This window comes from Camarhynchus parvulus, chromosome 2 (genome assembly GCF_901933205.1).
Source record: "Camarhynchus parvulus chromosome 2, STF_HiC, whole genome shotgun sequence".
Taxonomy (NCBI): Eukaryota; Metazoa; Chordata; class Aves; order Passeriformes; family Thraupidae; genus Camarhynchus; species Camarhynchus parvulus.
Genome location: NC_044572.1, coordinates 143,007,415 through 143,017,818, shown reverse-complemented (window position 1 = coordinate 143,017,818; position 10,404 = coordinate 143,007,415). Strand labels below are relative to the sequence as shown.

Here is a 10,404-nt window from a genome sequence, read left to right as displayed (position 1 = left end):
TATAAACTAATATAAATCAGGAAAAATTCACTAAAAGCACCAGAATTGTCATCATCTGGATTAATCCACATGTGTTCCAGGTGTTATCTTCCTGGAAATGGGTAATCAAGGTGGAAGTGTGCAACATTCAGCAGCACAGAATATGGCCTTCATTAGTAAGCGGTTGATTTATTAAGTGAATATAAGAAGCTGAGAGAAATAAAATGGTCTACAAACAATACTAATTCCTTTAAAATTAAGTAATCTCTCTATCTTTCTTTTCCTCTTTTTAACAATAATAACCCCTAAGCAATCTGTTTTGAACAAATTTAAAAGATGTCTTTTTCAGGTTTTAATATACTTCTAAAATAAAACCAAGCTGCATTTTAAAAATGCATGCTATTTCAAAAAAAAAAAAAAAAAAAAAAAAAAGAGGTCAAACTGTTTCCACCACTATATGGAGAATTTAAAAAAATTAAATTAAAAAAATATGCCCAATCAGAATAGATTTCCTATTTATTTTGTTACTCTGAAACTGCCTTTTTCAACAAGTATGCTATTCCTGACAAAAAATTCCAACAACCTCTATTTCTATTCCCCTGCTTCATATTTGTCAAAATTAATGATCGTATCCTACATTTTGGTGCTCTCCCTAGATTACAGGCCTTTCCTAATGAGCTGATCTGATTTATACTGGGTTGATGATCAACAGCTCAGGGCAGAACATACCAGAAATCCCTTAGGAGTTTGCAAATTGTCAAACAGATGAAGAAGACTGCTTGTACATTGTGTTTATGACTCCTACATTATTTTGAGGAACTGTTACTGACAAACCCTCAAATTCATTATGTCTTTTCCATGCTTATCTTTACAGAGGAATGTAAAAAGTTACTGATTTAAAAATGTGTATCTGCTATAGCATCTCGTATTAAAACATTGTGCATTTTCAGTAGTCATCTCTTTGCACCCCTCTTTATTCTTTCTTTCAGGAAGAGCTGGTTTCCCCCGAAGGAAATACCCACTGTGCGTATGGGGGGGGGGAAGAAGCTCTTTTCTGTAGATTATGGGCCCATTTCATTAAATAAATAATTGCATGAACTAGCCAAATGTTCCAAAACACTGAAAAACTTTGGGGGCTCTAAGAAAGATCCAAATACTGCTTTACATATTGTATTTCTTTAAATAACCTTTCCATATTATTAGCAATAAAAAAACCCCAAAACCAATTAAAAAATCTAAATTCATCTAAAAAACAAAGGAGGAATTTTAGATTCAAAAGTTTTAGCTTCATTCATTTCATTTGATGATTTGAATGAGCCCTCTGAATATCTTTGCTGAGCAAGGCTTCCTCATTGAAGTTCCAAAGATTTTGAGCTTTAAGGGATGGACATTCCATCAGCAAAGGGTGGAGAATAGACATCTGTCACTGCCTGCCAGAGCCCTAGCTAGCTCAATGAAGTCCCAGATCAGCAACAAGTGTGGGGAGCTGACTTGGCTGGGGTGTTGCTAAAGTCAGAACCTCAGAGCCCAGTGTTCTTCAAAGGTGCTCTACACCAATGCAGCAAGGACTGGATAAAGAAGGCAGGGGAGACTCTCCTGTGCTGAGATTCAAACCCATTTATACACGAGGAAAGGTGGAGGATAACCAGGAGAAGGGTCCACAAGCAAAAGGTTCACAAAGAGTAAGAGCCCCTCTGCGCATGGCTTTTTAAATAATCCAAAAAACCAGGGGGTGGATACAATAGAATAACCAATACGGTAACTCTTAGGGTGTGGTTTCAGGATAATAACTAATCAGGGTCAGGGGAGGAGAGAGGGTCCAACAGGGGGTTGGTTCAAGGGATAATTGGCACAGAACATTCTAGAACAAAGGGCAGGGTTTACTCTGATGGAAAAGGCAGAAGGGGTAGGGCTGCCTTGACAGTCAGGAAATGGTCTGGAACAAAGGGAGGGGGCAACTTGAGAGACAGTTACAGGGCAAGACACTCTCAGGGAAGAACCATCTGGGTCAACATGGGGAATAACTGAATGATGTTACTGAACAACTGACCAATTAACACTCACTGCAACAGACATCCAGCTTGATTTCCAGAAATGGGAACTGGTGAGGTATTTCTGATCTCATAGGATGGATTGAGGTAAAGACCTCAGAGAATCTGATCCTCACTGGAAACTTCTCTTTCAAAGCTCAGACCTATGCCATACTTTCATGCCAAACTTTCAACATTGAAAAATATTAGCAAAATTAAAAATTATTGTCCTAAACAAAAGTCATTCCCAAGTCATTTCACATATGCAGTTCCCATCTCATGGTTAGCAGAGCTGCTAACAGCAATTTCAGTGGATTCTGGAAAACACACAAAGAATGTTTTGATGCCCACAGCCCAATTAATACTCGCACCAGGCTATCCAAGCAAGAACATCTACTGATTGTATCTTGACTTTGAATCAGATCTCAAATACCTGCTTATTATCAGCCAAAATAAGAAAATAATTTCAGACTAAGAAATGGAAGTATAATGTTCTCCTTTCAGTGACAAGAAAATACTACAGTAATCACAGCTGTTCTCTAGGTGCATAGAAAAGATTTGAAGCATCCAATCTGTACTAAAAAAGAAATGACATTCAGGTACTGGTAAGTCTTAATATGTCATCATGGTACCATTTACTGACTTGCCATTGCAAATATGCAGAAGTAGGTCAGTGAATATGCACTGGGGATGACATCACCATGGCTAGATTTTGTCCAAACCCCATTGCTGACCCTCTCGATTTTCTGAGGGGTTTTTGTGTGTTGGGGTGTGTGTGCATGTGTGTTTGTTTGGTTCATTTTGGGGTAGTTTCTGGTTTTGTTATGTTGTTGTCTTGGATGGTTAGAGATTTTTTTTCTAGCTCTTTATTATTAGTTAAATATAGCTCTTTAAAAACAGTTGGCTACAGTAAGGATTGATATCCTCCTAGATGGAATATAATTCAAAGTGTTTTGCAAATCTCAAAATAGACTGGAAGTAATTCAGTTCCAAGAAATTTATAAAACCTTGAAATTCAGTTTAGTCAAGGAGACTTCCAAACGCATATTCATTAGAACTGCAGCAAGAGTACAGCTTACTAAATAAAGTAAACACAAGGGTTAATGAACGCCCTTAAATATTGGTGAAATGTTTTTTAAAGGAACGTCAAATTTTGAATACTACTGGCAGACTAGCTATGTACTTCTGGAGTTTAAACAAGGAATAAAATAAAATTTTTAGTATTTTGTACACTGACAAAACTCTGCAAATAATTTCTGCTGATTAAGTCTATTTTGTCTGACACTTGTCCCAGAAATCTTTTATGTACTCAAGAGGTTCTCAAAATGGTATTTCTAGTTGGAAACTGAGATTAAAAATGTCACTCAACAGCAGCAACAACAGAAGTTATTACATTGTCTCGATGGTACAGATTATTGCTAATGGAATACAGCAGGCAAACTTTCACAGTATGATCAGTGCATTTTATGCAGTAGAAATGAAAAACAGCACTGCTCTTGTTCAATAGCTGTTCTTTTGGAAAGACTTGTCTGCTCATGAAGCGGAAAATTGCCAAATAGAAATACCGGTAAGAGTGAGTAGGTGACTTTTAAACTTTTATTCCACGCATTTTTACAGACTCATCAGATGCAAAAGTATCTTTTTACATAGAAGAGAAACATAATTCTCTTCACTGCTGAAATTACTGCTCTGTCCTGAACAGCAAGGGAGCAGGTATGATGATCAGTCACTCAGCTGGCAACTTGACAATTGGACAACACAAATGCCACTTCGATCATTTCCATAAAGAAGATCAATATGGTCCATGATTTTTTGTCTGCATATCTTTTTCCCAGTGATAGCAATGATTAGAGAGTATGGTTTCTCAGGTTGATTGGACTTGACCCTATTGCCACTACAATGTAATAGACCCACTATATGTCCAGCAAGCCTGAAACTAATGCTGTGCAGGACTGTCTATTCTCAACAAACTCAGTGTATAGAAAAAGGGGAGAAATAAAGAAGACAGATTAAAAACCACATTGCTCAAAAGATATCAATAATCACCCTAGACCTTACTCAAAAAATACTTAATGCTCACTGTAAGACAATGTCCTCTCACAATGGCACAGCAGGAAGAAAGAGGCTGCCAGGCAGAGGCCCCTTCCCCACCACCAGGATATTCACTGCCACACACCCAGGGGTTGCCTAAGAGCAAAGCCTCAAGCAGAGATGTCAGTGCTGAGGGAACTGATGCCGTCCCACAGGAGGAGATCTCAAGCGAGCAAAGCATCCAAGGGTCGTGTCAGCCCATTTTACATTTGATAAGAGTTCAAAGGGTTTCTGCTGCTATGTGGAAGGAGCCCCTGGGGGCCCGTTTATGCTTGGTGGGCCTGCACTGTACTGCTGTAGGGGCTTTGTTTGTTTCCAGCCACTCTGAGTGGCTGACCCAGGGTGGGGATGAAGGGCAGGACTGACTGTCATGTGCTGTGGCACCTGTGACACCATGGGGGCACCATGTCACTATGGGGGCGCATATAGAAGGCCTCAGCAGGTAACGCTGGCCCTGCATTGCTTGGGCAAACAGTGAGTGCACACGTGGTGGGGAGGCTGGGCTGGGGCAGAAACACTACCAGGGCTGACTCCTCCCCCTGCATGCAGGGACAGCCCCTCATTGGAGATCCTTGGGCAGGGCACACTGCTGCTGCTGCTGCTGGGCAGCAGGACAGGCCTTGCTGCATGCCAGCTCTCCAGGGACCCATCTTTCCTGCCCCCAGATCCCTGGGATTCACATCCCTGCTGTCCCCAGTGACAGCCGCGTTCCTCCCAGTGCCACTTGAGGCCTTCTCTCCATCTTCCTGCAGGCCATGGATTCACAGGTATTCTGGTTCTTGCACTTGCAAAGCCTTGCCCAGTACCCGCAGCCTGCAGGTGATGGTTTGGATGAGGTGACACGTCTGCGAATGGAGGCGCATGTGAAGCTTCAGGAACAGGAGAGGATTTGGCTAGAGTGGAAGCTGGAGCAGCTCATGCTGAAGCTGAGCAGCAAATCCTGGGGAGACCTGCTCTGGTCTGCCTTGCAGCACTGACAGGTCTGGGTATTTGCTGGGCTCCTGCTCTTTCTTTTGGCACTGTGCTTTATGCAAAGAAGCCGTCAGGCACAGAGCAGTGGCCAGGAGGAGAATGAGGAAGAGGAAGAGGACAAGACATGGGAATTACGATTTGGGATGGGTTCTAGAGGAGCACATTAAGTAGCCCATACAAGACCAACAGACAGGCTGTGAGAGGACAGCATTGTCCCTGATGGACAACTGTTGCGGTGCGTCCGTTTTTTCATGGTTTTCAATTATTGTACGGGTTTGGTTTCATGTACTGTTTGATGGTTTGTTCCACCCCCCTCCCCTTCATCCTGTTTCAAAGTTGGTTCGTTCCTTGCCAGTCCCTCCCCTGGTTGAGTAAGCTGCCCCTGTCACTCGCTCTCTCTCTCCTCATGTCAACCAATCTGCACCCTAGTTCCCTTGTCTATCGTGTATGCCCACCTCTCCTTACAAGTGTCAGTTACCCCCCAACCCGGCCCATGTTCCAGAGGGTTCTTCTCTGGCTGGGTCGGGATTGGTCCTTGAGCTCCGGCCACACCTTTGTCCCTCCTCTCTACATGCCCCATTGGTCTCATGCTCTGCCTTTCTCCCTGTGTGTCCAATTCCCTTTGTCTAGCCTGGGTCCTCCCATTCTGCATTTAAGCGTGTTGCACCTTATTCTCCTCGGCAAACTTCCTCAGCCTTTCCCTGGTTCGCTCCCTCCCCTGTTGGTCAATAAACCAATGCTGTTTTGCTGAGGTTGTTTGCTGCCTCCTTTTTGTCCATTCGCTGGCTTCACTGGCGGCCTGATTTATTCCCTCGTCCGAGGGTTGAGGCGCGAAGCCGACCGCCTTGACGCGGGAGGTCGCGACCTCAGGTGGCTGGTTTGCCAAGCTCGTCTCCACGCCGGAGCTATCGCTTGCTGCTGCTGCTAGCCACCCCCAGGACTGCTGGACGTGTGCTGCCCGTTTGCTGGCCGGGAATTTCGGGCAAGGACTCCAGCAGACAACCTCGCAGGTGTCCTCAGGTGTGTCTTGAGAAGAACATGTCTTCCTGGTGCTGCAAGGAGCCATTGCTTTTGGCAATGCCTTTCACAGTTGGACTACCCATGAGGAGAAGTCGTGTACTGTGTGCTGGTACTCTTACTCCTTATGGACACCACACCTTCCACCTGACACTGAGCGGCAGAGGCCTGGCAAGAAACTTCCATGTCCGTGTGGAGCTGTAATACACCTGTCTGAGGGAGCAAATGGGGGCACACCTGCTGTGCCTCCTGCACCACTGTGAGGTGGTTAGGAGGATGACGTGGCAGTTCAACCTCCTAGACATCCTGTGCACCACTCCCACCTCGATGTGAGGAAAACTGTCCACTGGTTCTGCGCACTGGTGAGATCAACCTGGTGGCGTTTGCCCTGGTCACACAGTTGGTCTTTAGTGCTGCTGCCCTCCAAACGCTCCTGCATACTCAGGCTGACCAACGAAGAACAAAGCTTCTGGGTTAAGATGCTCTTTGGGATGCAGCCAGGCTTCTCAGACTTCTTTGTGAGCAGCTGGCCTCGAGGGCCCTACACTCCAAGCACAATGTGCTGAGACCTACGCTGTGGCAGAGATCAAGGTCCGCAGGTACATGGCCAGGCAGGCCCCCAGGACAGCTCCCTCCTCAAATGCCTGAAGCTCTTGGCCAGTGTTCTTGCGTGCAAGACTTCTCCATATATTCCATCAAGATCATCGTCATGTGCCTGCTGAACACAGTGCCAGTGTCGTAGTGGCACAGGAGATACTTTGTGCCTCAGCTTGCAGATATCCTGGAGCAGCTGGATTATCCCTGGAAGAGAAACCCTTGGAGAATTTTACTGTGTGCAACCAGAGGCTTCTGGAGGAGATCAGTTTGCCCCAGATGTACGAACAGCTGAGCCACCCAACCTCTTCCACCTCCTGACACAGGACTGGACTGCCCACTCCCAGGCAATGGAAACCTCCCTTGATCTGCACCATCGCCTGCCAGGAGTGCTGGCCTGTAGCCATTGTTAGCAGGGCTCGTGCTCAGAGCTGTGCTCGTGGGGCTGGCAGCTGGTGGCAGAGAAGGAGCTCACGGTGCTGTGGCAAAGACAGGAATTCACGTGCTACAGAGACAGGTAGACAGATGAATATATAGCTATAGCGTGTGTGTATATTGTGGCCGCGTGTGACATTGAGCCTGGCACGCTCCACAAGAAAGCACGCCACAGCTGGTTGGGCCAGCTGCGTGGCCACTCGGCCCTCGCTCCAGGCAGGGAGTGGTCAGCGTGATCGGCTGGCTAGGGAGACCTCTCTCACGGCAGGGTGAGAGAAGGCGTCTCCCCGGGAGGCAGGCTACGGCAGCGAGCAAAGCGAAGGCAGCAAGGACCAGGCGAAAGAGGCAGCAGTTCTTCGGACCAGGAAATGTTTATTAGGAGAGGGACTGACAGGGACGGCTAGGGGCTGCAAAGATCTGCCAGAGAGAGTGTGGACAACATGAGGTTTTAAGGAGGACCAGAGGGGAGGAGTAAACCCGCCCCCCGGCCAGTAACAGAACAGAACCAACTGACTGACAAAAATGAACAACGAATGGGAAGCGAGTTGGGGAGGGACAGCAACCCCTGCACCAATCACCCTCAGCCTAGAGGGGAAGATTCTAGGGACTGGGAGTGGCAGAGGGTGATGGACAGGGAGGTTGCCCTGGGAACATAGGAGGGGTCAACTAAGAAACCATGGCAACTAAGGAGGGGCTAGGGATTGACACAACAGCGGATACAAAATAGCGGGAGTTTCCAAGGCAACTGTGGGATTAGCAGAGAACTGCAGAGGGGGAAGGTGGGGAGGGAGCCTAAGACAGAACCATTTGTAACAAAACCAGGGGGAAACTGGAGCATACCAACTGAATATTAAAACAACATTAAAATATAACTTTAAACCTTAAATTTTACAAACACAAAAGCAAAGCGGCCACGCCACAACATATATAATTAGGAAGATTTTATTCACAAATGTGTTTTTAATGGCTACATATTATATTGATAGTTTATTAGTTACCATAGTATTTTATAAAATGATATAGCAAATCTATAGTGTTGTAGTGCCGGATTTCTTCAGCCCAATTCACTCCCGACACCGTCAGTGAGAGTGGGCTGCCCCCAGAAAGCGGTCGAATCCAGGGTGTGGCTGTAGGGCACAGCTGCTCTATGGCATGGGTGGACTGTATTGGGGATAGACTGTGCTGAGAGTAAGGACAAGGAACAGGGAGAGGTCTTCTGTATGTTTTTCCAAATCTGCTTATTCCCCAGAGAGTGAGGGACAGAAAAACACGGAGTCAAATCCACACACCAATTTATAAGCAGTGGAGGTCCCAGGGGAGGATTCAATCTTTAGCCAATTGGGAGAAACTGGGGGTGGAACACAAGGCTTGGAACACAATGTTTAAACCAGTAGGGGATCACAGGAGAGGAGAACAACTTAAACAAACCAATGGGGTTTTGAAGGATACAAAATTGATAGGGAAGTTTCTAGAGAAAGGGGCAGGCTTGGGGAGGGCTTGACATTCAGTGGGAGGAGGAACAGGAACAAAAAGGCAGGTCTTTGGGGAGATGGGCAACCAGGGCAAAACCAACAACACAGCGGGGCAAGGAACAACCATTGGTAATAAAATATGCTATAACAATACAAAATAGGGGAGCGTTATAAAACTGACTGCTAGGACCGAAGTACACTCAAAACCACACACCACAACACTATAGCATCACTGTCTGTGGTGACATATATTAATACTCTCTTGTGGCTGCGTTTATGAGAGGCAAGATTTTTATTACACAGATATCTTTATAAAATATATATTATACACATATCGTATTTCATTCAAAACAATGATTTACTAAATCATATACAAATGAAATAAAAATACAACTATAGAATTCCTCTATAATTACACTGAAAAATATATTTATAACTAAAACTTTATTAAATTTGAAAATATTTATATAGCAGGTAAAGGTCATCAAAATATTAACCAAACAATATAAATTTAGCTGTATATGCTGACACTATCTCTAGTGACACATATTAGCACTCTGCAGCTGCTGCATTTGACAGGCAAACTTTCTATTGCATAAATATATTTTTAAAATAGATATAATACATACCCCATTTCTCATAATTTTGTATAGAAATACAGCCATAGACAGTTTCACTCTCTGTTGGGACACCTATTAATACTCCATAGTTAGTGTACTTATGACTGACAAGCCTGAAACTGCTTTGCTGTTGCTTCAATAAAATGCAATATTGCAGGGTCGAGAGCATGCAAGACTTTCTTGATCTCAGCCAGACCTATAGTGTTGATAAATATCACACGCTGTGATTCTGGACTGGGGAGATTTCTTCTTGAACTCAACCAAACTTACAGGGCTGAACTGGTTCTCATCAGAAATGAAGCTCAGCTGCCCCCAGCCCCCATGATCCCAGAATCATGGCTTGGCTTGGAAGGGTCCTTACAAATTGTCTTGTTCCAAGCCTGCTGCCATGGGCACTCCTGCCACTAGGCCACATTGCTCCCAGCCCCATCCAGCCTGGCCTGGAGCACTGCCAGGGATGGGGCAGCCATGGCTTCCATGGGCAGCGTGGGCCAGGTCCTCAACAGCCTCAAAGGCAACAATTTCTTCCACATGGCCAACCTAAACCTGCTTTCTGTCAGTGGGAAGCCATGGCCCTGGTGTTGTCCCTGCAGGCCCTTGGAAAAACCTCTCTGCAGGTCTCTGTTGGGTCCCGTGCAGGGACTGAGGCCGCAGGAAGGTGCCCCCAAGAAGGCCTTGGGGAGCCCTGGGGGCCAGGAGTGCTGCCATGAGGGCAGCAGGCAGGGCCTGGCACAGCTGTCGGGGCCAGGAGTGCCACCATGAGGGCAGCAGGTAGGACCTGGCACAGCCGTCGGGACCAGGAGTGCTGCCATGAGGGCAGCAGGCAGGGCCTGGCGTGGCCATCAGGGCCAGGAGTGCCACCATGAGGGCAGCAGGCAGGGCCTGGCATGGCTGTTGAGGTGGGAGGGCACAGGGCGGGCACTGAGACAAAGAAATATTTTTCTTTTCTTGTTCCTAACAAATTTGCAATCCACTAATGGAACCTGACTTTTGCAGTATGCTTACAATGGAGGCAATGCTCAGGAGTAAAGGAGAGCTTTTAAAGGAAGCACCCGAGTTTGGATGAAGCACTGAAATAACTGAGGGCTTTTCCCATCATTGTCATGGAATATGAAAGTCGACCCCTCAGAGAAAAAAAAATCATAAAGAGTATAATAAAATCATTGGCAAAGAAGAAAAATTAGAAAACAAAAT

At 45.6% G+C, this 10,404-nt stretch overlaps 1 pseudogene; it reads left to right on the top strand.

The window, feature by feature from the left end:
- The first annotated feature begins 4,494 nt into the window (after positions 1-4,494).
- On the top strand, positions 4,495-7,096 carry LOC115912901 (annotated as a pseudogene).
- The last annotated feature ends 3,308 nt before the right edge of the window (positions 7,097-10,404 follow it).